Source organism: Stegodyphus dumicola, chromosome 6 (genome assembly GCF_044657685.1).
Source record: "Stegodyphus dumicola isolate Sdum_Otavi_A_Nest chromosome 6, ASM4465768v1".
Lineage (NCBI taxonomy): Eukaryota > Metazoa > Arthropoda > Arachnida > Araneae > Eresidae > Stegodyphus > Stegodyphus dumicola.
This window is the reverse complement of record NC_140773.1, coordinates 2747527-2771895: the sequence shown is the minus strand read 5'-3', so window position 1 is coordinate 2771895 and position 24369 is coordinate 2747527. Positions and strand designations below refer to the sequence as shown.

Sequence of the window (24369 nt, the reverse complement as noted above, 5' to 3'; positions counted from 1 at the left end):
TAGATAAGTTTATTTAGTTTTGATTTAGCGGTTGAATACTTCTTATTGTCTAATAATTAATAAGAGAAAATTAGTAAACTATTTTTCCCTTCTGGGAAATAAAAGTTTTTTTTAGGTACATTACTTAATATTCATTCCGAAATCCCAGTAGTTTCCTTTTCCATTCTGTTCTTTTGCTTCAGCAAGATTAGGGATTTAAGTTTTAACTAATATTCATCGCAATTTTCTGCTTTTGCCGTCGACATGCCACATTGATGAATAAAACTGTGGAGACCGAAGAATTTGTTTGAAAACGAGTCAATTTAGTCAGCAATTGTTTCCGATAAAATAAAGAAATTAAATGCAATGCAAATGAAGAACAAAATTGCGATACTTAAAATAAAAATTTTATACAATGTTAAAACAATTCAAATCATGTACAAAGTTACTCAAAAAATTCATCTTTTTACAAATGTTTAACAGAATTTGAAGGGAAACATAATTTATTTAATATCACTTGGACTCTTTAAATTTCTGGTCAATCATAACAGATACTACGTCATTCAGTCTTTAGTACATTTCAGTCGATAATGCATTGCCGGGATAGCGTGAATAGCACATAATTAGAGTTCGTTAAAACAAATGGCGGTAAACAAATTAATATTCAAACAGTGCCCCCTTTTACGAAAAACGAAAAACGTTCAGATTTTAATGATCGCTCCAAAGAGTTCTTTTGAAGTTTAATATGATTTATGAGTACATTATGGATAGATAAATCAAGGTAGAATAGCGAAACATTTGATAGGATATTCGGAAAGCATGTATTTAGAATTCCAATGTGGAAATCTGTATATTTAAAAAACGGAAAAATGTAATGTACAGAGGCTCTTCGCACATTTTTAGGCGATTTTGGTAAGCGGTAATAAAAAGTCGTTTGCTAAAAAAGAAGTAATTGCAATTGTACTATATTTTTAAAAGTCAAAATTATCGTCTGTGGCATGAAAGTTTGAAAGTTTTTTTTTTGTTTATGAAAGTTGTTTATGTTTAAATGTTTTAGTTTATGAAAGTTTTTTTTTTATTCAAAATGGCGAATTCAGCAAAGCAGTGGTTCGAAGGCTACATTGACGCTCTTTCCGAAGAGAAATATGCATACTCCGTTATCCAAAAACGATGTGAGAGTCATGGTTTTGTGATATCTAAAGCGTCGATAGGTAATATCGTCAACAAGAAAGGAAAAAAACGTCAAATAGGAACCTCAAAAATTCCAAACCAGTATCCAAGGAAAAAACGGACATCTTCGACTATTGCAAAGGTACGTTGTTTAATGTTAAAAGAAAATCCCCCTAGTCAAAGGACAGTTGCAAAATCATTAAAATGCTCGTTGTCCACTGTAAACAAAATGATAAACGTTGATTTAAATCTTAAGAAAGCGAAGAAACGCAATGTGCATCGTCTTCTTCCAAACCATATAAGCTGCAGAATTCTATATGAGGAACACTTATCCAAAGAAAATTAAAAACAATTGTAACAATAGATGAAGCTTGGTTGTATTTAAATGATTGTAACAAAAAAAGAGCCATTTATTGTCGTAAAAGTGGAGAAAAAAATTTAAGCACACGGTTCAAAAAATCGAAAGAAAGTTTCTCTAAGGGATTCATGATTGTTGCTGGTTTTTCTTATAATGGCAAGTTAAAAATAAAGAGAGTGCAAAAAAATATCAAGATTAACTCCAAATACTATCAGGAACATATTTTATCGCCAATTGTTCTGAATGAAATACCATCGCTTTACCCACAGTGCCATCCATCTGTGAGACTCCATCAGGACAAAGCTAGCAGTCACACATCAAAATCTACTGTAAATTTCCTAAAAGAAATGGAACAAAAAACTGGTATCAAGGCCATACCCTTCACTGATATCCCTACTAAATCTCCCGATGTGTCACCTATGGATTTTTGTGCTTTCGGAATCCAAACGTTGTCTCAAAACCCTAACAGGACTCTGGAAAGCTGTTCGGGAGGAATGGGATAGAATATCTCTCTGCCTCTTCAAAAGGCATTATTATCCTGGAAATTGTGGTGTCGAAAGATATTTCAGAATAAGGGATGTCAAATAGAACATCTAAAATGCAAGAATTTTATGTAATTTAGTTTTGTGAATACAATATACATCGTCTAAAAAATGTGTGAACAGCCTCTGTAGTTCTATAAAAATATTGAATTTTTAAGTTAGATATATCATAAATGCATTTTTATTTAATTGAATCGGACTCGTAAGTAAAAAAAAAAAAAAAATACTGTTCTTAAGAACTGCATTTATTACTTTTAAATAACTTAGCTTGCTCGCTAACAACAAGCAGATTAAATTTAAAGGATTACATTTTCCGAATGGCAACGAAAAGTTAAACAACGCAAAGACTACTTGCCATTTTGGGCTAAAATCCCCACAAAACTTTTTTCCCCAGGAATGAGGTCTGAGGAATTCAGAAGCTTGGCGATGAAAGTATTCGTTGTTATTTGCTCTTTTGGACAGCCGAGCGGTTAAAGGTAATTCGACTTTGGTTTCCACTATAGGTGCTGTCTGCATGTTGGTTTTCCCATTTGTAAAGAAGATGCAAGCCAATTTCTCTAACGTTGGATGTATCCCAGGTAAATGCATTATTTACTATAACTCTTTGTACGAATCCGATACGTGCTTTTAATTTCATTATATACTATAACTACGATTCTTTTTAATTAACATTATATGTCTAGATAAGCATCGGTTCACCAATTTTTTCCCATTGTTTATTAATAGGAGTTGATTATATTTCAAGTCAATTTCTTAAAAGAATAAATTAATAATAATAATCTAATAGTTACAATAAGTTTTAAAATTCTCTCTTGTATCTTCAAATTACGAAATATTGTAAATTTACTGCGCAATTTCAGACGAAATCTCAAATATGCGCCGTAAAAATTAATTTTACCAGAATTATATTTATTAATTCATATTAAATTCAATCTTAAAATGGCTTCAGAAGTGCATTATCGAATTAAGGAATCCAAATTTCGGCTGCATTTTGCACGTTTTGTATTATTTACCAAATTTGAGCTAATGGGAAAATAACCAGAAATGATTACGTATACGAATAATGCAGCTTTCATTTCCCAAAGTTTATGCACTTGCATACGAACATTAACAAACGGCGAAAAATTAACTTTAGTTAAATGCATCTGCACTTCGCGTTACCTAAACCAAACTATTGTTGGAAATTGCGTAGATACTTCTATGGAAATTACGGAATTTGGAAATTAACGTAGATACTACTTCGCTTTACAACGTTGAATTCTGTACTGAATGTAGGTGAAAGATGAAGAAGCAAACTATATTAATATATTTTTTTACGAAACTCTTGAAATATACTATTCGCGATAATTGATAAATATTTTCAAATTTCGCTGTTGAATTATTTTAAATATAATGTAATAGTCTGCGTTTTGTTGTTGTTGTAACTCTGTGATGTTGCATCTCAGCATTTTAATTAGGAAAATGCAGTAGATTCTTCATTAACTGTTGACAATGTCTTTTATTCAAAAGTTCATTTACGAACGATTCAATAAGCTTCGGAAAGTGTAACATTCCATGAAGTGCAAATTCATGAAAGTGTAACTTTTAAAAGTAAGCAAAAAAAGGTAAGGCATTTAGTTTCGCGTAGATGTTTTCGAGGATACTTTTTCCTTTCGGGATTTAAAAAAAATTCTGCAGAATGTTTTTGCTTCTGAAAAAGAGGGAACTTGTGGCTGGTAGCCTTCAAAATTGGTAGCGTTATTTAAAATCTACATCAAACTATGGTTGTTTTTGGAGGAAAGGCTAATTTTAAATGGTTAACTGAAATCATTTAATCCTTACTTTAAAACTTTTGCAATTTAGACTTTATTTGGTGACATTTCTTCAATTTAAAAGATTAATTCTAATACAATATCCGAATAACCGCAATCGCATTAAGCGGCGTCTTCTGTAAACGTCATCGAATATATTTTCGAGGAATTCATAAACTTCGTATAACAGATTGAAACACTTATAATATTGCTTATAATGCGCACAACAAGGAATAAACAATACTCGTTCACTAGTTAAAAACAGGCAAAAAAGCTTTTTACACAACAAAACTGTTAGTTAAGGTCACATTTACTGTTGGTTGTCAATAATGGTTTCTTATTTTGACTATTACATTTGGCTAATCTTTGGAATATGCAAACAGGTAGTTTGGCGACATTTTGGTTACTAGGTAGGACTTTAGTACACAGTTCGAATCACAGATTATTTTGTCTCAGAGAAATGAGAGATCATGAGACATGTCATGTGACGTTTTCCGGAAAATTCCGATCGTGATTTGAGCTAATAAGCACTTAGAGAAACAATTTCGCTGCTGAAGTGCAGAATCGCCCACTTATTTCTTTGGCGCTTTTTACAAGAGTAAGAAGAATTGGATTTTTGTCAATTTTCTTTCACTTTTGAAGTGAAAATAAATCGATGTGTACATGGATAAAGTCAAGCGTGTGCGCAATGCCATTTTTGTGCAATTCTGGGATGTTCTTTTAAGTGAAAATAGGTCGACGTGTACATGGATACAGCGTATGTGCACTTCTTAAAAAGGCGCGAAGCAGTGGGCGATTCTGCACTTTCTCCCAATTTCGCATCTAATCTTCGTCATGAATAAGCACTTTTGTTCCATAAAAGTTCTAGCATAAGCGTAATTCGGCTAGCAGATTGTTGGAAAAAAAAATTGATAAAAAAAAAGCCTTATCTTTGTGAAAACAAAATGGCGCCCAAAAAAAGAAACTAGCAGGTTGCTGTAGCAGGGTCGGTCGCCAAATTTTCGCCAAAAAATTGCCAGGATACCATAATCCGAAGACTCACCTTATATTTTTATCACTTCAGTGTATAAATTTTAAAATATTTGACGGTACTTTTCTGCTAACGGAGTGCCACTTAAAGTCAGACATAATTACATTATTGAGATTACGGCAATGCATACTAGGGCTATCTGCTTAAAGGGAGGGATGCCTTCGTGGAGGACTTTCTAAGGGAAACTGGCTCGTATACGCGTTACACATGGGGAAAACCACGAAAACCCCCATGCAGCCGGCAAGTTCGCTGAATTAGCACCTCGGACCGAACTACCAGTGGTCCAATGGTTTAGTGATTTTACCGCTCGACCGCTGGTGGGCGAGTCAAATATAAACGTCGATGTGAAACCTAACCAGATGAAAGCAACTTAATGATACGTAAAGCTTCATGAAAAACGAAATTGTAATAACAGTAATTTATAATATAACACAATATCTACATAATGTTTAATGTGTGTAGATCAGAAGCTGAGCAATTCTCTGACTGAGATCTATTGATATATTATTCTTCCCGTATACAGAACGATCTTTTTTTGCTTAAGGGCATCATGTAATTACATAAATTAGGCGAAAACTTAAAATTCTATTTTTACTTCCATGTACGAAGTAAAAAGGAAGTATTGTAATCGCGAAAAGTTTCAGGCAGCGTATTTCAACGAAAATATCCATTTTGACCGCTATCGAATGCAATTTAATGATATTTTTGCGTGATATCTGTACCTAAGAACGGAATAAAAGACTCGTTTCCACCAAAAAAATTATAAAACTGCTTTAAAATTAATTCTGAAGATAATTTTTCGTGGCGTCTGTACGAACGTACGTTCGTATCTCGCATAACTCAAAAAGGAGTAGAACTAAAAATGGTTGAATTATGTTGTTTTTATCTTCCGGTTAAGGTTTTTATGCCTTTCGTAAATCTGTATGCAATATTTTTAGAATTATCAACAATTTTAAAGTTGTATAAGTGCCGCTAAGCCTTTATTTTCATGGCGGCCATTGATTTTTTACATTTGAAACAGCAAACTAGTGGATTTGTTGCCAATCTAGAGAAACTTAGCCTTGCAACAACAAAGATAACGCCTTCATTTATTATTGCCAATTAAATCATGCTTAATCCTTTCTGGAATTTTTTCGAGGAAATATGTGTTAAAGATTTACTTCGTACTTTTTAATAGAGATATTTTGAGTTTTTATGTATTTTTGCCTTCTCGTGAAGTGAGAACTAATTAATTGAATGAGAAATACTCAATCGTCTGTGAAAAACTGTTTCTTTCTTGTTTTGTTTGCTTAATTTCTTTTATACATCATTCTAGCTTTATTATAGTATTTGAATAGAACATGTGGCAACGATTAGATAATTCTATTCTTTAAATGATATAAATTTTGTGCTTTATGAGTTATAATATGAACGAAGTATAATACTGTTAAGTGAATCTAGCGCCAGAATGTCTCTATGGTAAACACATACTACAGTGAATTTTAAAGAATGCATGTATTCTATTGTGGTTTATGCGGTATCGGTGAAGTATATTTAATTCAATCCAATAAGTTTAAACGAAATGCAAGAAAAAATGCGTATAATTTAATATTCCGTGCAAGGAAGTCATGTGGTGTAAACATCAGATTTTTTCTTTTGACAAAAAGGAAGGTTTTATATTATATCACCAGTGAAGAGATAAAAATTTGTAAATGTATATATGTAGTAGCAAATTTATACAAAAGATGGTGTTTATATGTTTGAGTTATACTCACAATGATATTTATTGATTTTGTACGACTCTGCTCACTTATGTTTAATTCAATTATTGTGCAATATGAGACTTAATTTTATATATATTTCTAGTGTGCTTTGTATAATTTTCAATTTCTGGGTTATTTTTGAATTTTATGCTTTTAACTAGCTTGAAATATATCGAGTGTTGTACGAATGCGCATCGCAGTTGTATAATGGCTTGGAGGACAAATCAAGATATACCTTGTTAGGAAAATTTCGATAATATTTAGCAATTTCTCCCCGAATGGGCGTTACTCTGAATGTTTCTTAAAATGCATTTTTTACTAGAATACGGTTTTTAAATTAAGAGTCACTCACCAGAGATGTTACTAAGACAGAATTAATTTGTTTCGTACTTACGCATTATCCTGTCGACAATACATTAGTCGCCATGCAGTGCGATTTAGCGCCAATTATGGATAAGCATGATATAAACATGTCGCTTTTGTCTCTTGTAACTCCAGTTAATTCTCTACATGCCCCGTTAGGTTTTTATGAACAAGGATATAAATTAACTGTTATTATTATTATTATTATTATTATATATATATATGTTTGCATTTAAAAAATGAGTAAAATTTGGGACCTGCTTTCTACAGATGAGTAACCGGTAGTTATTACCGGTAGGTGATTATCTTGAAAGTTATAGTACCTTGCCACCAATAAAATTGTGTGTTAGTGGACATGATATTGTCTGCTGAATACGGTGGATAAAAAACTTACAGACTGCAGGAATTGCCTGCGAGAAATTTGCACTCATCGCGTTTTAAACGGAGCTTCTGCAAAATCAGAGTGTCAATAGTAGAAACTGACGAAAGCCAGTTTCACGGAGCGGGTCGGATATTGTAAGAGTTTATTACAGAAAGAGGCGCCATTTCTTTTAAAATTCCTTAGTCATCATTGGAGCAACTTTCGTGATTCAAGGGCAGTCGTCAACTTTGACGGTCGACGAGATAATACGTTAGTTCCATCTGTTTTGCGAAATGAAAATATGTTCGGTACTTACGTATTAACGCCACCTCGGCTCAATTTGGGGATTGTTTTTACTAATGAAACCTTAAAGTACCTTAACGGATGCGAGCTGCTGGTTTTCGGTAAATTTTTTTAGAAAGATTCCCAAACTATCGATATTTATCGTAAGTCGGTAGACATTGTCAACATACGAAAAGAAATACATTTTAGTAGTTAAAAATACAAATTTTGCTTATTAAGGATAATAAAATACTCGTATTCGTCTCCAAATCTTTTTGTAATCTTCTCCCTAAATACGTAGCGATCTGTTTTCAGTTAGAATTTAATCAAAATTAATTTAGCAAATAATAAAAATTAATTTTGTAAAATGTTAAGCTCAAAGTCTTGAATTAAGGTTATAAATCAGATTGGATGACTTGTATTGATATTCCGATCTGTGACAGCTTATTTAATGAAGGCTCGCTGTCGCGGCGAATCTATTTAACTTCATGCGAATAGGGCGCGAATATCAATGTCCTTGCTCTTTTCTATCATTCTTTCATAGTGAATCTTCTGTAAATATCTTTCAAAGTTTTGTTTGTACACGAATGTAAAAGTAAATTCTTTCTTTTATATATTAATCTCCAAATTTCTGCGTTAGTTCTGAGCTTTCATTATTAAAGAACAAAGATATAAACAGACGAACTTTAGAACTTGAAACGTCTACTAGAAGAACGCAATTATAACAAGAACAATAATTTCAAGTATTTACCTATTAACATAACAACCACTCTGGCGCAAATTGACGACCGTTTCAGATGAAAAGGTGATAGTTACTTATCGAGTGCAAACTGGCGATTGTCGCAACTTAAAAAAAAGCGATTCCCAAACCGTAAATATTTGTCGGTAAACATTATCAACACATCAAAGGAAAACACACTTTAGCGATTTGAAATACAAAATTAAATTATTAAATAAGGATAAATTATACGAAAAAAATTAAATTATTAAATAAATTATACGATACATGAAAAGTTAAAACACATGTTTTTGTGCTGTTTTTTTCCCATGATCTGTTTTCGCTTAGGCGATGGACCCAAAGATCTGTTTCTCTTTGAAAACGTAAGAAACTGTGCCCAAGCTTGACGTTGCTGCACCGGCTTTCCCATAGTTTGGCTGACATCGCTACCAAACTCCTGTCTCTTTAGTCGTTTTGCGGCAAAATAAAACATTCCTGCAGGAGTTTTACTTAAGTTTCTTCTATTGACAAATTCATATTTTAAAATTGAGTTTAAGGCAAAAAATATCACGATTTATTTATAAGAGTCGTTGGGACATGAAAACATCAAAAACAACTGACACATTCGGAAAATCTGGCGACTGCTACTAAAATAGTTGCGAAGTTACCCAACTTTAATAGTAACAGGAGAAATAATTTCTATTATAAAAATAAAGGTATTTTTTTGGTTTGCCTGCGCAAACGATAAAGTCGCCAATAATGGTACAACTGACGCCAAACGGAATATCTTCGCTGGTAACCTTTTACGCTTCATTTTCAAAATAAGTCGCAGCCATTTCTTATCAGATTGATTGTTTCTTTCAATACTGACATACAATTACATAAAATGTTTATCAGATAGTTCAATTTTATACCCTAAGACCATTTGCGGTAATTAAGTCAATTAGGGTGCAATCACACCGCTCACCCGAAAGCGAAAATATAGGAAAGGCAAAATTAAGGGTTAACTTCATCCATTCTAATAAGAATGCACTAGCGAAGTACAGTAGACTCTCGATTATCCGCGCCTGCCGCACAAAGTTTTTTTTTTCCCCTAAACAAGCGTAAAGCAAAGAAAATAAAAATGTTTACGAAACTGAGCGAAACGTTAAATTTGCTGACATCGTGCTTATTTATAGCAAAAATATCCCATGCCGGTTTAATCCTAGTATCCGGTGCACACGGGATTTGGCTATTTTTGGCGACTTTATGATGAGCAGTAAAAACGAGACATGAGTAGTCAACGAGTCATTCAAGATACATAGTATAGTGTAGTATATACACACATACTAGTATATATAGACGTTCTTTGGATAAATTTTGGTGTTGGTGATAATTTTCAAAATCGCGCCAAGGCTGCACCGTATACTAGGATTTTACTCCCATGCCTTCTCCATAGATGTAGGAAGTAAGATGGAGTCGCCCTAAACAAGTTTCTCCGTACCCTGCTCTGAAGCACCGGCGATCCCTACGTTGTGACCAAAACATTGGGTCATTTACCATTCAGTTCTATAGGATTTGACGCGTTCGGGTGTAAATATTTTGTAATTACGTCGCAAATATACATATAAATGTATATATTTTCTTTTTCTACAACACTTCAGAGTCCTAAGTATGTGAAAACAACATATTTTTAAACAACATTTCATTCTGAACGGAATTAAATGCTATACTTTTCACAGGACAGTTTTCTCAGAATGGTTTAATTTGAATGAAATATTTTCACAAGTTTTCGTTAATTACACTAGAAAAAAAAATTAAGGTAATTCCATTTTATTCGGTTAAGGTACAAAAATTAAGATCAAAGTTTATTGTATTATTAATATTAAAATTATGCATTATTTCTTTTCTATTTATAGAGCTTCCTAAAATACTTTCTGAAATATGACATGATTTTTTGGCTTCTTTTAAATCGAAAAATGTAAGTCAATTTATAATTAATGCTCTATTCGGTTCATTTTAAATTAGAGAATTATTAGGAATTAGCGAAATACTTTAAATAAGTATTTCGCTAATTCCTAATAATTAAATAGGTATTAAATAGTATTTGACTTTCTCTGAACATTTCTGAAAGGGAATAAAATAAGTTTTTTTTTTAAGTATTATTTAAAACTTGTAACTGAGTTATTATAAAATGTAAAGGGAATAATTCTTTTAATTATACTTATCAGATTTTTTTTTACCCTTCATTTCAACAATACATATTCCAAAACTCTTTATTACGTTCTTAAGTGCGCATCTCATAGCATTTGCTTTACAATACCTTTTAACAGATTGCTTTCCAATACGAACAATTCATGCTTAAATAGTTTTATAACGTATTTGTCAACAGGATTTCAATTTATGTTTACAATTCAATATTAAGGTTATTATATATTTAGATAACATTTATATTTATTATAAATTAGATAAATTTAATCATTAGATTTCTTCACAGTACTTTCACAGTTGTTTATAAGTGAATAAATTCTTCATTTCAAATACATTTATAAATAATTCAATGAATATTTAAGTATTTTGTCAAAGGCAGATACATGCTTTTTGGAAGCACATGCATAAATACCCATACATATTTCCTATTTATCATTTCCGGCATGTGCAAATCTTTAATTTCTGTGCATTCACTATATTTTTCGTGTAAAGTAATTTACACTAATTTAGCATACACCCGAAAGTTTTACATAAAAAATATATATGAATATAATTTGAATGAAAATTATAAGTATTATTTTTAATACCCAGTCAAAGGTCAGTTTTTCTTCAAAATTCCTCCACGATGGCATCTCTCTCTTTAGGCAGATAGCCCTTGCATGCTTTACTCTATTTAATAAAAACTTAATCTGACCTATGTGCCTAATTACAAATATTTTAACATACATAATTTTATATTTAAATTTAGCCATCAATGTTTCAAACTTTTCAAATCTTCTAGAAAATAAATTTTGGCAGATCTCTTTTAGCAATTTTCTTAAAATCTATACTTTTGTAGTGCAACAGCTTAGAATTTTATAAAACAAATTCATAATCAAAATCGCTGTTGTTAGTTATCAAAAAATAACCAAGATGTGATTTTTGCGTAAATGTCAGTAAACTATACAAATTGCTATTATCCATCACACTATGAATGTTTCTTTCATGCGAGAGTGTCCCTTTTTCGATTTCTATGGAACTGTCGTGTGTCGAAATACTATCAGAATCTTGTCAAGCGAGCTTCTGAATGTAAACAAAGAACACCCCGTCTGGTGACCCAAGCTTCAAAGCAGTGCTTCACTTCTAGCGCGGAATGGCCCCTCCTCCCTTTCCTACCTCCATGACCTTCTCGGAACCTTGCCCTCTGATGAGTGATTTCTTACTCACCCTTGCAGTGCCCACTCCACCCCCCTCTCTCGTCTTAATCTTGCTGACACGTCCACTACCTCCCAATCGCCATTGTTAGTTTAAGCCTGATGGTGTTTGCGAACCGGTGGGAGTTAATTTCTTATCTTTTATTGTGTTCAGTGTTTGTGCTTTTTGGTTTTGTTTTTTCGTTATTGATTTAAAATGTCAGGAAAACGAAAGAAGGTTGTGTTGACGATTGCGCAAAAACTAGAATTAATTTCCAAAGTAGCAAAGGCAGCAAATGGAATTGGATTACGGAATCGCGGAAACAACAGTGCGTGACCTTCTAAAGCAAAAAGACAAACTGGTGAACTTTGCATCAATGTCGGACAGTGCTTCCGCAATGAAAACGCGAAAAACTATGAAGGGAAGTATGAAAACACCTTTGAGTTAGACACGGCATTGACAGAGTGGTTAGCTCAAGTTCGAAAAGAGGGTACTCCTGTAAATGGTCTTATCATTGCGGCGAAGGCAAAAACCTTTTTTGAGTTGTTAGGCCTGAAAGGAAATTTTGATGCGTCTTCTGGCTGGTTGATTCGTTTTAAGCTGTGACGTGGAATTCGAGAAATTGGACTTCATGGGAAGAAACTTAGTGGTGATAAACAACCAGACGACGAATTTACACCATGAATTTGTTTTAAAAGAAGAACTATCTTTTAAACAAATTTACAATGCCGACGAATCGGGACTTTTGTGGAAATGTCTTCCCACTCGCACTTTAGAATTTGAAAATGAAAGTAAAGCGGCGGGTCAAAAAGCAGCAACGAAAGGATCATTAGCAGCTTTGTCTTGCAGTAACGCTACCGGTGGCCATAAACTTAGACTTGGTGTCATTGGAAAGTAAGAAAAAAACTGAGATCTCTCAAAGGCACAACGATAGAAAATTACTCTAACCAAAAAACAAAAAAAAAAAAAAAAAAAAAAAAACAAAAAAAAGAAGGATGGATGAACGTAAACATTTTTCAAGAATGGTTCGAAAAAATCTTTGTTCTTCAAGTGCGTAAACATCTTAAATTGAAAAACCTGCCTGAAAAAGCTATGCTACGGACCTTCTCACCCAGCAACAAGCGTGCTTCTGATGGACAAATGTTTGCAAAGTTTCTCCCCTCCAAACGTTACTGCGCTAATCCAACCCATGGACCAAGGAGTCATTGCAACAATGAAGAGAACATACCGAACCAAGCTGCTAATGACCAAAATTGAAGAAGGTTATGATCTGAAAGAGTTTTGGAAACACTACACAATCTTGGACAGCATCTACGATATTGCATCTGCATGGGACTCAGTGAAACCGTCAACCCTCATAAAATCATGGAGAAAACTCATGCCTAATGTTGAAGCCAACAACAACCCTTTGAGTGTGAGGAAGAGAATGAAGATGTAGACACGCCCACGCCAACTCTTGCCGATATGGTGAAAACAATTCCGGATGGTGAGAACGTCGATGCTGAAAACATTAACGAGTGGTTGGAGTGTGACGTCAATGAACCTGGCTTCGAACGCTTGACAGATGACGAAATTGTAAAGAAAGCAAGGGGAGAGACCGAGAATGAAGGAAAGCGAAGTGAAGGCGAAGAAGAGCCCATTGTGCAGATGCGGAAGACTCACGAAGCGGCTTTGCAACAAGTCGACGGACTGCTGAGCTATTTGGAAGAACAAGACGACGCGGAGTTGGCCGAGAAAATTATGCTATGAAAAATGCAATCTCGGATCAAGAGAAAATGCTTCCAAAGCAAGAAGCAAACACAAATGACTGATTTCTTCAAAAAGGTGCAGTTTTAATGTTATGCTTTTGTAATTACACAATACATTACAGTATTAAAACAATACATATGTATTAATTTTTCTGTGTATCCTTGACGCCTCTCGTAAGTACAAAGCACTTTTCTGTTTTCATTAACAAAATGCATTTTAGGTTAGTTTTGAGTGATATACTAAAATATTAAGTGTTAGTTAAACATTTCCTGCTGTTTATTTCACGTTTTATTGTACAAAAACGATTTTTCAAAGTTGGAATGACTGTTCTCGCTTGTGCTATACCCGTTTTTAGCTTTTTTCGGATTATCCGTGTTTTTGTTATCCGCGGCGGCCGCGCCACCCAATTCCGCGTATAATCGGGAATGTACTGTAAATCACTGTGGTTTTACGTAATTTCTGAGTAAGCTATTCGCACGAATTGAAATGATTCTTGCATTTAAACTTGTATTCCAAATTAAGATTTAACTTGAAATTAATGTAGAGAATTTTTGTACAGTAGTTTACGTGAGATGAGATTACTTTGGGTCTTCTGATACGAACCGGCGAATCAGGATGTTGGACCATGAATGCATAGTAAATTCAAAATTGATGTCTTTTGCAAATTTATTGGCTTTTTACAAAATTTTAAATCATATTAATATATTTATGCGTTCAAAATAAAAAATTCTTAGAACTAAATTTTTTAATGTGTATACTGTATGTTGTCGCCGACAAAGTCTGCTTGGCGTGATTTGCGCCGGCGAAGCGGAAAAGTACCAAAATAAATTAGGATTCAAAAGAGAATGTGATTAAAAAGGTTTTAATTAGGAATTTCTTTTTCTTTAATTTTTTTAATCTAATATATGTGAAATTTAAAATTACTAGTGATTATAAAAAATTTAAAAAGCGATTCTACACTACTTACGCCACACATGTGGAATTATAAATATCTTTTATTAATTGCAACAAATTCCCAAGTGCTCTTAATCGATTTTAGTTGAATACTTAGTTAATTAAATGCTTTTTAACTTATGAAGTGCATTATTAAAAATAAAAAATTTAAATTATTAAGACGAGGGCTTATTCAATTTACTAATCAATAACAGTGACAAGCTAAATCGGAGAAATATTGTTATATGTCTGAATATTGCGGCAGACATTTCAATAAATCTTTTTTGCCCTTACCAGTGTAACTAAATACTGTTAGTAGGGTCCAGCCCGGCTTCGAATTCAGGCGAACGGACTGGCAGCATTTTCATTTTTCGTGGTTTTCTCTATGTTTAATACGACACATTTTCAAAAGGAAAATGGTTTGTATTACACATAGAATGTAAATAGGCTAAATACAGATTATAAAAATAAATAGGCTAAATATTTTAAGGAAAATGGCTCGTATTTCCTTTACAATATTCTTCTCATAGTCTCAAGTCATATCTTCTATTTTATAGCATTTCAGTCGTCATTGCAGCATAATTTAAATCAGGATTTCTTAAACTTTTTTCAGTTGCGACCCCTTTTTATCACTGAGATTTTTCCGCGACCCCCCAGGACCCTGTAATATTTACAAAAATTTTGTGGGATCCCATAAGTATCGTGCAAAGCCGACACACGCGTGAGTGAAACTGTCAATTTTTTCACTTGTAGTGTAATATACTACTGCAGTTTTAGGTCATTAACTTTAATCTCTAATTTTAAGACATAGAACAATGTGGTGCATTGTGAATACGGCAAAGCACACTAGGGCTATCTGCCTAAGGGCAGGGATGCCTTCATGGATGACTTTCTAAAGGAAACTGGCTCGTATACACGTTACACATGGGGAAAAACAAGAAAACGCCCATGCAGCCAGCCCGTTCGCGGGATTCGAACCTCGGACCGAACTACCAGTGTTCAGCGATTTTACCGCTCGGCCGCTGGTGGGCCCATAGAACAATGTGAAAATTTTAAATAAGTAACAGACACGTGCAAACAGAGTCACGTGCAAAGCAAGGGAAATGAACGCTTAGTCCTTGATATTTAGGTAATGTTTGATTAATGTAGGTATAATAGTATGTTAGTTATTGATTTTCATGTAACATATGTTTAATGTATCTATGATATCTGAGTTGGTATGTTATATTTCAGCATATCTCCACATATAATTGTTTTATGCATTATCATCTTACTGTTTCCATATCCTACCCCTGCATGTATATAACCTTGTATAGTAGAATATTTTATCTTACGCCAGTCAGGCGCAATAAGTGAAATCTAATGCACCTAGCGTCCGAGTCGATATTTATATAGACACTGGTGGACGTGGCGCTACACCAATTAACCATATGGTACAGGGGTGGTGCCCACGTCCTCCGTCGCATGTCGCATTATAAAAAGAATGTGTCGAAACATTTTCGTTTTTTGCTTTGTCTCTATTGTCTTTATCCATTTTCAGATACATTGTGTAAAAGTATTTGGTAATTGTAAAATTATTATAAGTTAAAGAAATATCAAGTCTGCTAAAATTTTCGCGACCCCCCTGCAGCAGGTCCCGCGACCCACAGTTTAAGAAACCCTGATTTAAATCACTGATAGTTGAAATTTCTACTGCATTTCGTCACATATTTTTTTAGCGTCAGTCTTTGAAAATTAAAAAAATTTCCTTTTCCTGAAAGCGTTCGGAGAACGAGCTACCCTTAAATTTTAAAATTAATTCGTCCAAGTAATGATTGTCTCAGTCTTTCGGCAAGAGATAAATCCACGCAAACTAGCTGCAAACGTTACGCTGAATCTATCTTTCCCTCCTAACTATCGAACTTAACATGTCAGCCTTAACTTGTAACTATAGAACAATACAAGAACCGACTCATCACAGCGAAGTAAACACGAACTGCGAAGTCACCCATAGATCATTCTCCTCGGATGATTTGTATCAGGACGTTTTCGCCTTGCGCTGTTTTCTCCACGACGTTTTCGTTCGCGATGTTTTCGGCTGTAACGTAAGCGCAGCAATTTAAATGGCGGAAACTATAATGCCAAGTCGAAGACTTTAATCTTATCACAGGTCTCTAAACTTGGTATTGTTGTCACCGAGAAGCAGAAACTCGCTGTGACTTCCGAAGAACCTCGGCTTAAATACTCTTTACCAGATTTGCATTCTGGTAGGGAAACGGAAGAGGTGGTGTGGTGTGGTGTATTCAATTACGGCAAAGCACACTAGGGCTATCTGCCTAAGGGGGAGGATACCTTCGTGGGGACTTTCTAAGGGAAACTGGCTACACGTTACACATGGGAAAAACCACGAAAACACCCATGCAGCCAGCTCGTTCGCGGGATTCGAACCTCGGACCTAACTACCAGTGTTCAGCGACTTTACCGCTCGACTACTGGTGGGCCGAAAAACGGAAGAGGAAAGTGATAGTAATTCTAGTCGAGGGTTTTAAAACAGCATTTTCGCAGTGAGATAAACAGTTACCAGAGAAAAATTCCTTGGCCAGGGGTCCGCGAACAGTAGCTCGCGAGCCAAATGTGGCTCCTTGGTTCCTTGATTGTGGCTCTTTTCTGAAACAGCGGATGCGGGCGCGCGCTCGTAAAAGCAAGGAAATCTTGAAAATATAACACAAAGACCGTCAGATTTTACACAAACATGGAAACATATCTGCCAATGTTATTCCGAGGAAATTCTTTTATACCGATTTCGGCGTTTCGATTGTACTGATTATACATAAAATAATGCTGTCTTAATAATTGTCATGTGCCAAATTTTAACTAATTCAAAGTTTGAATAATTTGCCATTTTAATGAGAAACCAAGTAACTTAAAAGTGAAATTTAAATTCAAAATATCGGGAATTTTTAGCTTCTAGACATTTCAAATTCGTATTTCTCCAGTGTCTGTAACAAAAATTTCCCTAGCAACCGAATTTAAGCAACATGCGATGCATCTACGATGATTGGGTTGCATATAATATGAGAAAATTTCAAATTGTCTAAAAACTGCGATATTTTGACAAGAAATTTCATTTTTACGTTATTTGGTGTATCAAGTCAACCCTTAGCGCTCCGTTGGCTCCGCTACGGAGCCGTCCGTCATTTGTTCCGTAACTTCTTAGGCTTAAGATGTTACGGAATCGTCGGCGTTGGCAATTGTTATCTGTAGTTAAAACGTGCTCAGTCTCGCTACTGTTACGATTGAAACATTATTTGACCCATTTTAGGGTTAGCAACATGGAGAAAAATAATTATTGGGATGAGAATATAGAGTTGAGTGATAGTGAAGGTGTGTTTGATTTTTCATTGTTAGAAGATATTGTGGAAGACAATGTTGATTATAATCCTGACACTTCAAGGAGTGGTTCCGAAATTATACTACCAAAGAGACGACTAATGGTAGTTATTGAAAGTGAAAGCGAAGAATCGCCCGAAGAATTAGATGAATGGCGCGATGTCACGGAAGAATTAGATGTTTCGGATAGAATACATTTTAGTGTATCGCCAAAGGTCATTGGACCACAAATTCCTACAAATATTGTACAGCCGCGCAATATTTCAAATTATTTTTCACAAACGAACTGGTAAATGAAATTATAAAAGAAACCAACAATGACGCAGAAAATGTTCTAAAGAATATGTAGTAATTCTATTTGGAAAACGTGGCGTGCGGTGGAACAGGATGAGTTTGGGTCTTTTATTGGAGTTATTATCAATATGGGTACGATACCCCTGGCGAATATGCAGGTTTATTGGTTCTATCATGGAGGTAAGAAAGGAGGGAGTGGCCAACCGGCACTAGAAGTGAAGCACTGCTTCGAAGCTTCGGTCACCAGATGGGTAGTTCTTTGTTTACATTCAGGAGCTCGCTTGACAGTGTTCTGATAGTATTTCGACACACGAAAGTTCCATACAAATCGGAAAAGGGACACTTTCGCATGAAAGAAACATTCATAATGTGATGGATAATAGCAATTTGTATAGTTCAGTGACATTTACGCAAAAATCTCGTCTTGGTTATTTTCCGATAACTAACAACAGCGATTTTTATTATAAAAAATTGTTTTATAAAATTCTAAGCTGTTGAACTACAAAAATATAAATTTTAACAAAAATGTTATGCTTAAAAAAGGAAAAATACCTTACGGTACCTTTAAAATTGTATAAGTCTTTCGATACCCTTGATAGAGTATTCGCTACTTTTATTTTATGTTCCAAACGCCAAAATGTTTTAAATAAAATAATTTTTTTCACATTCATATATTATTGTAACATGTACCCTTTAAAATTTTTTAGAGGAGAGGCTTTACTGCTGCTCATTTTAAACTCATCATTTTAATTTTATATATCTGAAAAATAATCCCTTTAATCTTACACGTTTTACTTATTTGGGTAAATTAAAAATAAAATATTGTGAATGCACAGAAATTAAAGATTTGCACATGCCGGAAATGAAAAATATGAAATATGTATGGGTATTTATGCATGTGCTTGCAAAAAGCATGTATCTGTCTTTAAAAAAATACATAAATATTCATTAAATTATTTATAAATGTATTTGAAATGAAGAATTTATTCATTTATAAACAACTGTGAAGAAATCTAATTATTAAATGTATCTAATTTATAAAGATTATAAATGTTATCTAAATATATAATAACCTTAATATTGAATTGTAAACATAAATTGAAATCCTATTGACAAATACGTTATAAAACTATTTAAGCAAGAATTGTTCGTACTGGAAAGCAATCTGTTAAAAGGCATTGTAAAGCAAATGCTTTGAGGTGCGCACTTAGGAAAGTAATAAAGAGTTTTCGAATATGTATTGTTGAAATTAATGGTAAAAAAAAAATCTGATAAGTATAATTAAAGGAATTATTCCCCTTACATTTTATAATAACTCAGTTACAAGTTTTAAATAATACTTAAAAAAAATCCTTATTTTATTCCCTTTCAGAAATGTTCAGAGAAAGTTAAGTACTATTTAAAGTATTTCGCTAATTTCTTATAATTCTCTAATTTAAAATGAACCGAATAGAGTATTAATTATAAATTTACTTATATTTTTCGATTTAAAAGATGCCTCAGAAGCGAAAAAATCATGTCATATTTAAGAAAGTATTTTAGGAAGAAGCTCTGTAAATAGAAAAGAAATAATGCATAATTTTAATATTAATAATACAATAAACTTTTATCTTAATTTTTGTACCTTAACCGAATAAAATTGAATTACCTTAATTTTTTTTTCTAGTGTAATTAACGAAAACTTGTGAAAATATTTCATTCAAATTAAACCATTTTGAGAAAACTGTTCTGCGAAAAGTATAGCATTTAATTCTGTTAGCATAAATTTAGGTATTTTGCATAATGAAAATCGAAAGGCATACGAAACGAACGTGCGCCAAGATATATATTGGCGAGAGAAGGTAAAGTTCTTGTCCAATGCAGTATATTTGATTTTCATACTTGCTACTTCTACTTGGGCCAAAGGTCTAAATCAAGTTAGTACTTTCTTCTCTTTCAGGTACGATGGCAAAGTATGTTCGTGTTTCTCCTTTTTATTGCCTAATATGTAAGCCTGGTGATATTTAGTACTGATGATGATTCTATGTAAGTTATTCTTTTGAATACTTCAATTTTAATGTGTGTGAAGATTATTACTTTATTGTTATGCTTAAGTTAAGCAGAATTATCCTATTAATAAATAAAGATTTCGTAGTTAAAATTTTTGACTTATGATTCTTTAATTCTGTGCTTGAGGAAACGTACTCATTACGCCTTCAGTGCTAATGCACAACCAACAAATTCCGTTCAGAATGAAATGTTGTTTAAAAATATGCTGTTTTCATATACTTAGGACTCAGAAGTGTGGTAGAAAAAGAAAATATATACATTTATATGTATATTTACGACGTAATTACAAAATATTTACATCCGATCGAGTCAAAACCCATTGAACTTAATGGTAAATGATCCAATGTTTTGGTCCCCACGTAGGGATCGCCAGTGCTTCAGAGCAGGGTACGGGAGAAACCTGTTTAGGGCTACTCCATCTTACTTCCTACGTCCATGGGTTATATCCTGCGAAAATGTGCCGGAGTTGCTGGTAGGCAGTGGTACAAAAACGTGCGGAGCGCTAAGGGTTAAAATTGCCATTGCACTGATTCTAGTAAGATTTTTACTGATGGATTTATCGGGTTTAAGAGTATGTGTGGAATTCACTATGACGCATTTACTAAAACAATACAATTTTGAACCTGTTGAAACTTGTCATCGTTTGACTAACATATTATTCAGTGCATCACCAACTTTCGTAAATATCGAACGCATTTTTAGTACCCGTAGAAGATGAATATAGATAATCAGTACAAACGTGCTGTGCTACATTTTTTATTTTAGTGTGGTGAATCTGCCAGGTTTGCAGCGATAAAAAATATAGTGAACACACTATTAGTGTAAGGACTATCCAGAAATGGTTTAAAAAATTTGCAGTTGGATGATGAACGCATACTGATCCAACAACGCTGCAAAAAATGAGTGAATTTGAGATCTTTTGCCACATCTTGCTTATCCCCAGATATTGCCCCAAGTGAATTTCACTTACAGGATTATCCGCGCCTGCCGCACAAAGTGTTTTTTTTTTTTTTTTTTTTTTTTTTTTTTTTTTTTACAAGCGTAAAGCAGAAGTTCAGAAAGAAAATAAAAGTGTTCACAAAACTGAGCGAAACGTTAAATTTGCTAAACATCGTGCTTATTTATAGCAAAAATATCCCAGGTCTTCTCGGAACCTTCCCCTCTGATGAGTAAGATATTTCTTACTCACCCTTGCAGTGCCCGCTCCACGGCCCTGTCTCGTCTTAATCTTACTGATACGTCTTACTTAATCTTACTGATTTTACAGTTATGCTTTTGTAATTACATGATACATTACAGTCTTAAAACAGTAAATATGTTTTAATTTTCTGTGTATCCATGACGCCTCTCGTAAGTACAAAGCACTTCTCTGTTTTCATTAACAAAATGCATTTTAGGTTAGTTTTGAGTGATATACTATTAAAATATTAAGCGTTAGTTAAGCATTTCCTGCTGTTTATCTTACGTTTTATTGTGCATATACATTTTTCAGAGTTGGAATAACAGTTTTCTCTTTTGTTATACCCGTTTTTAGCTTTTTTCGGATTATTTGCGATTTTTGTTATCCGCGGCGGTCGCGCCACCCATTCCGCGAATAATCGGGAGTGCACTGTATTTCGTGCCTTACAATGCGCTACTGCTCGCTTTCAAGTCGTAGAGTTTGTTAATCAAAAATTTGTTACCGAACATTAAATTTAAAAGTTTTACAGTTTTTTACAAAATCTCTCTCTCTATATATAGAGAAGAAAGAATATCTGTTTGTTCGTGTTATTGATTTCTGGTTAATGATGATAAATATTTTGCCACATTTAATCCACTAAAATTGAATGAATACACGTGAAGTATTGGATGAAACTTGAGCTTTTATAACCGTTTGATAAGAAAGACGAAAATCATTCAAAACTGCTTGCCATTGTTGCTGATATAATGAGAGAGATGTAGCTTACTTTTCTATCGAAATTTTTTATGTGAGTTCCATATCGCATCAGATTTACAAATGTATGACTATGAATCGTATTTTTTGCATCGTTATTAGAGAAGGATTACAGCAGTACCGTTCTCTCTGATGTTAGATGCATTACTCTCAATCTGCCATTACAGCCATTGGGTACTTCCGCTAGTTAATAATATTTTATCTCATACTAGCCGCTACTCGGCCAGCCTTCGTCTGGCTTTTAAATGTACCGAAAAATTACCTGAAGGGAACACCGAACATTAAATTTAAAAACTGCACAGAATATTACTCTGCAGAACAAATTTATCAAAAAAATCAATAAAAATGTATTATATATATATAAAAAAGGACAGTGAAATATGCCAATCTCTTAAAAACAGTGACATAAGAAATACGATGAAAAATTGTTGCCAAACCCATATTTCTAAAACAATGAAACTATTCAAAATGATGCGATTTCATCAAAAATCTATCAACAACAATAAGAAAGGAAAATGGTTGTCAAAGTCACATTTTTAAAGATGTGAGAAGTGTACTCGAAAGCTTCATTTAAAACATTTTTTAAAAATACAAAATTTTATCATTTTTCCAGAATTCTTTTTTGTAAAAACAGTCGCAAGGATAAAAGTTTAACGTGTCCAAAAATCAAAGAAAAATAAACTGTACATTTTTAAAAATAAACTTTTTTAGAAAAAATCCCGTTGAAAAGGTGTTAAGCTCACTTTGTTAAATAAATTCGTATTGAATCTATTTATTGAAACACGAAATTTATTTTTAAGTTCGTAAAATATCTAAGTGCCTACGTTTCATGACGATGTGAAAATGGAGTGTGTAGAGTAAAATCTCGCTTTCCTGTAGCCCATTATGTCTCAAAATGACGAGATTTCGTCACAAAACATAAAATTAAAAAAATTCGAATTCGAATTTCGAAAAATTCTCTTCGAGGTGCACTGGTTCTTGTCTAGATGCACCTATGTACCAAATTTCGTAGCCGTGGCTCTATTAGCTTACGCGCAACGCGAACGAAAGACACACACACAGACAGACTCTTTCGTTTATTATATGTAGAGATTTTCAAGAGAAAACAGTCAGCAGTCCAGTATACAAAGCATAGCGAGAAAGTCTGTGTGTGTTTGTTCGCTAATAACTCAGTTTCCAAACCTTTTACAATTCTTTTCTGGGTCCTGGTAAAGGTAGCTAAAATTTAGAGATATTAATTAAAAAACTCTTAAAACGCTAGTTTTCGCCTTCATTTTCCCGAGTGGCAACAGTGTTGATATCAGCAACAACGGCAATGCTGCCTGCTTGCCATTGTTGGCGGTATGCCCATTAAGTCTGATGCGATTTTAATAAAAAACGTAAAATAAAAAGTCATTCGAATTTCGAAAACCTGGCTTGGAGGTGCGCTGGCTCTTGTGTAGATGCACCTATGTACCAAATTTTTTAGCCCTGAGTCTATTAGCTTATATGCAGCACGAACCAAAGACACACGCAGACAAACTTTACCTTTTATTATATGTAGAGATATTCCGTTCAAAAAAGTAATGTGTTGTACACATCAGATTTTTTGAATTTAAACATTGTGAAACAATGTTTTACAGTTTTTAATTTACCGAGGAGTTACCATTTTCATTGATAGAGTTACATTACCTTGCAATCCAATATGCGTAAATGGCCACGAAATGAAACTATACGTAAAGGAAAGTTCGTGGAGATGAAAAAGTTATAAATTAAAAAAAAAAAAAAAAAAAAATCATTCGATCCGACAAATCCGTTTAATCGTTCCAGAATACCGATCCTAACAGCGCTGCGTTTCATCTTCTGCTCGGCAGAGGGAACTGATGTCGCTTAAGTGGTGCGATGAACAGCTCAACATGTGTTAAAATACCAGGATTGACTGGAACAATTTTTATGAGAGTTTTGTTCGGTAAATGTGCATCGACGACCTAACGGACGAATAGGTGGCCCTGGAAGAATAATCCAAATTGACGAGCGTTTGTTCGTGAGACGACATGTCGTTCGGAGTTTCAGAGAGTTCCGTTTTTCTGATCGTTTCAGAGTTTTTACAGCACTTCATCGACGACTGTAAAACAGGGTTCTTCCACAGCAGACACCAGTGGATATTCGAAGGGTTATGTCGTGAAGTTGTGAGGATTTGGTTAATTTGAAGTTAATCAGTTTTTGTTGAGTAATTTACCTTTCTTATTTCCATTCCCTGTCGGAACGATATTTCAATTTCGCGCTTTGTTCGAAGTAGGGTGAAAAGATACTATTCAAGCAGGTGTCGAATTACTACAGACACATCGTGTTCTGCAACCGTGCA

At 33.8% G+C, this 24369-nt stretch overlaps 1 long non-coding RNA gene across 5 annotated transcripts in view; it reads left to right on the top strand.

Annotated features, from left to right (window-relative positions):
• The first annotated feature begins 2384 nt into the window (after window positions 1-2384).
• The window catches only part of LOC146996646 (uncharacterized), a 71381-nt gene continuing 49396 nt past the window's right edge, over window positions 2385-24369 (top strand). For 3 of the 5 annotated variants that reach the window (XR_015041442.1, XR_015041440.1, XR_015041439.1), the window contains exons 1-2: window positions 2385-2627; window positions 19983-20068. This is a non-coding gene — a long non-coding RNA (uncharacterized LOC146996646). The remainder of the gene's footprint in view (window positions 2628-19982; window positions 20069-24369) is intronic. The other 2 variants (XR_015041441.1, XR_015041438.1) reach the window with 1 other exon arrangement.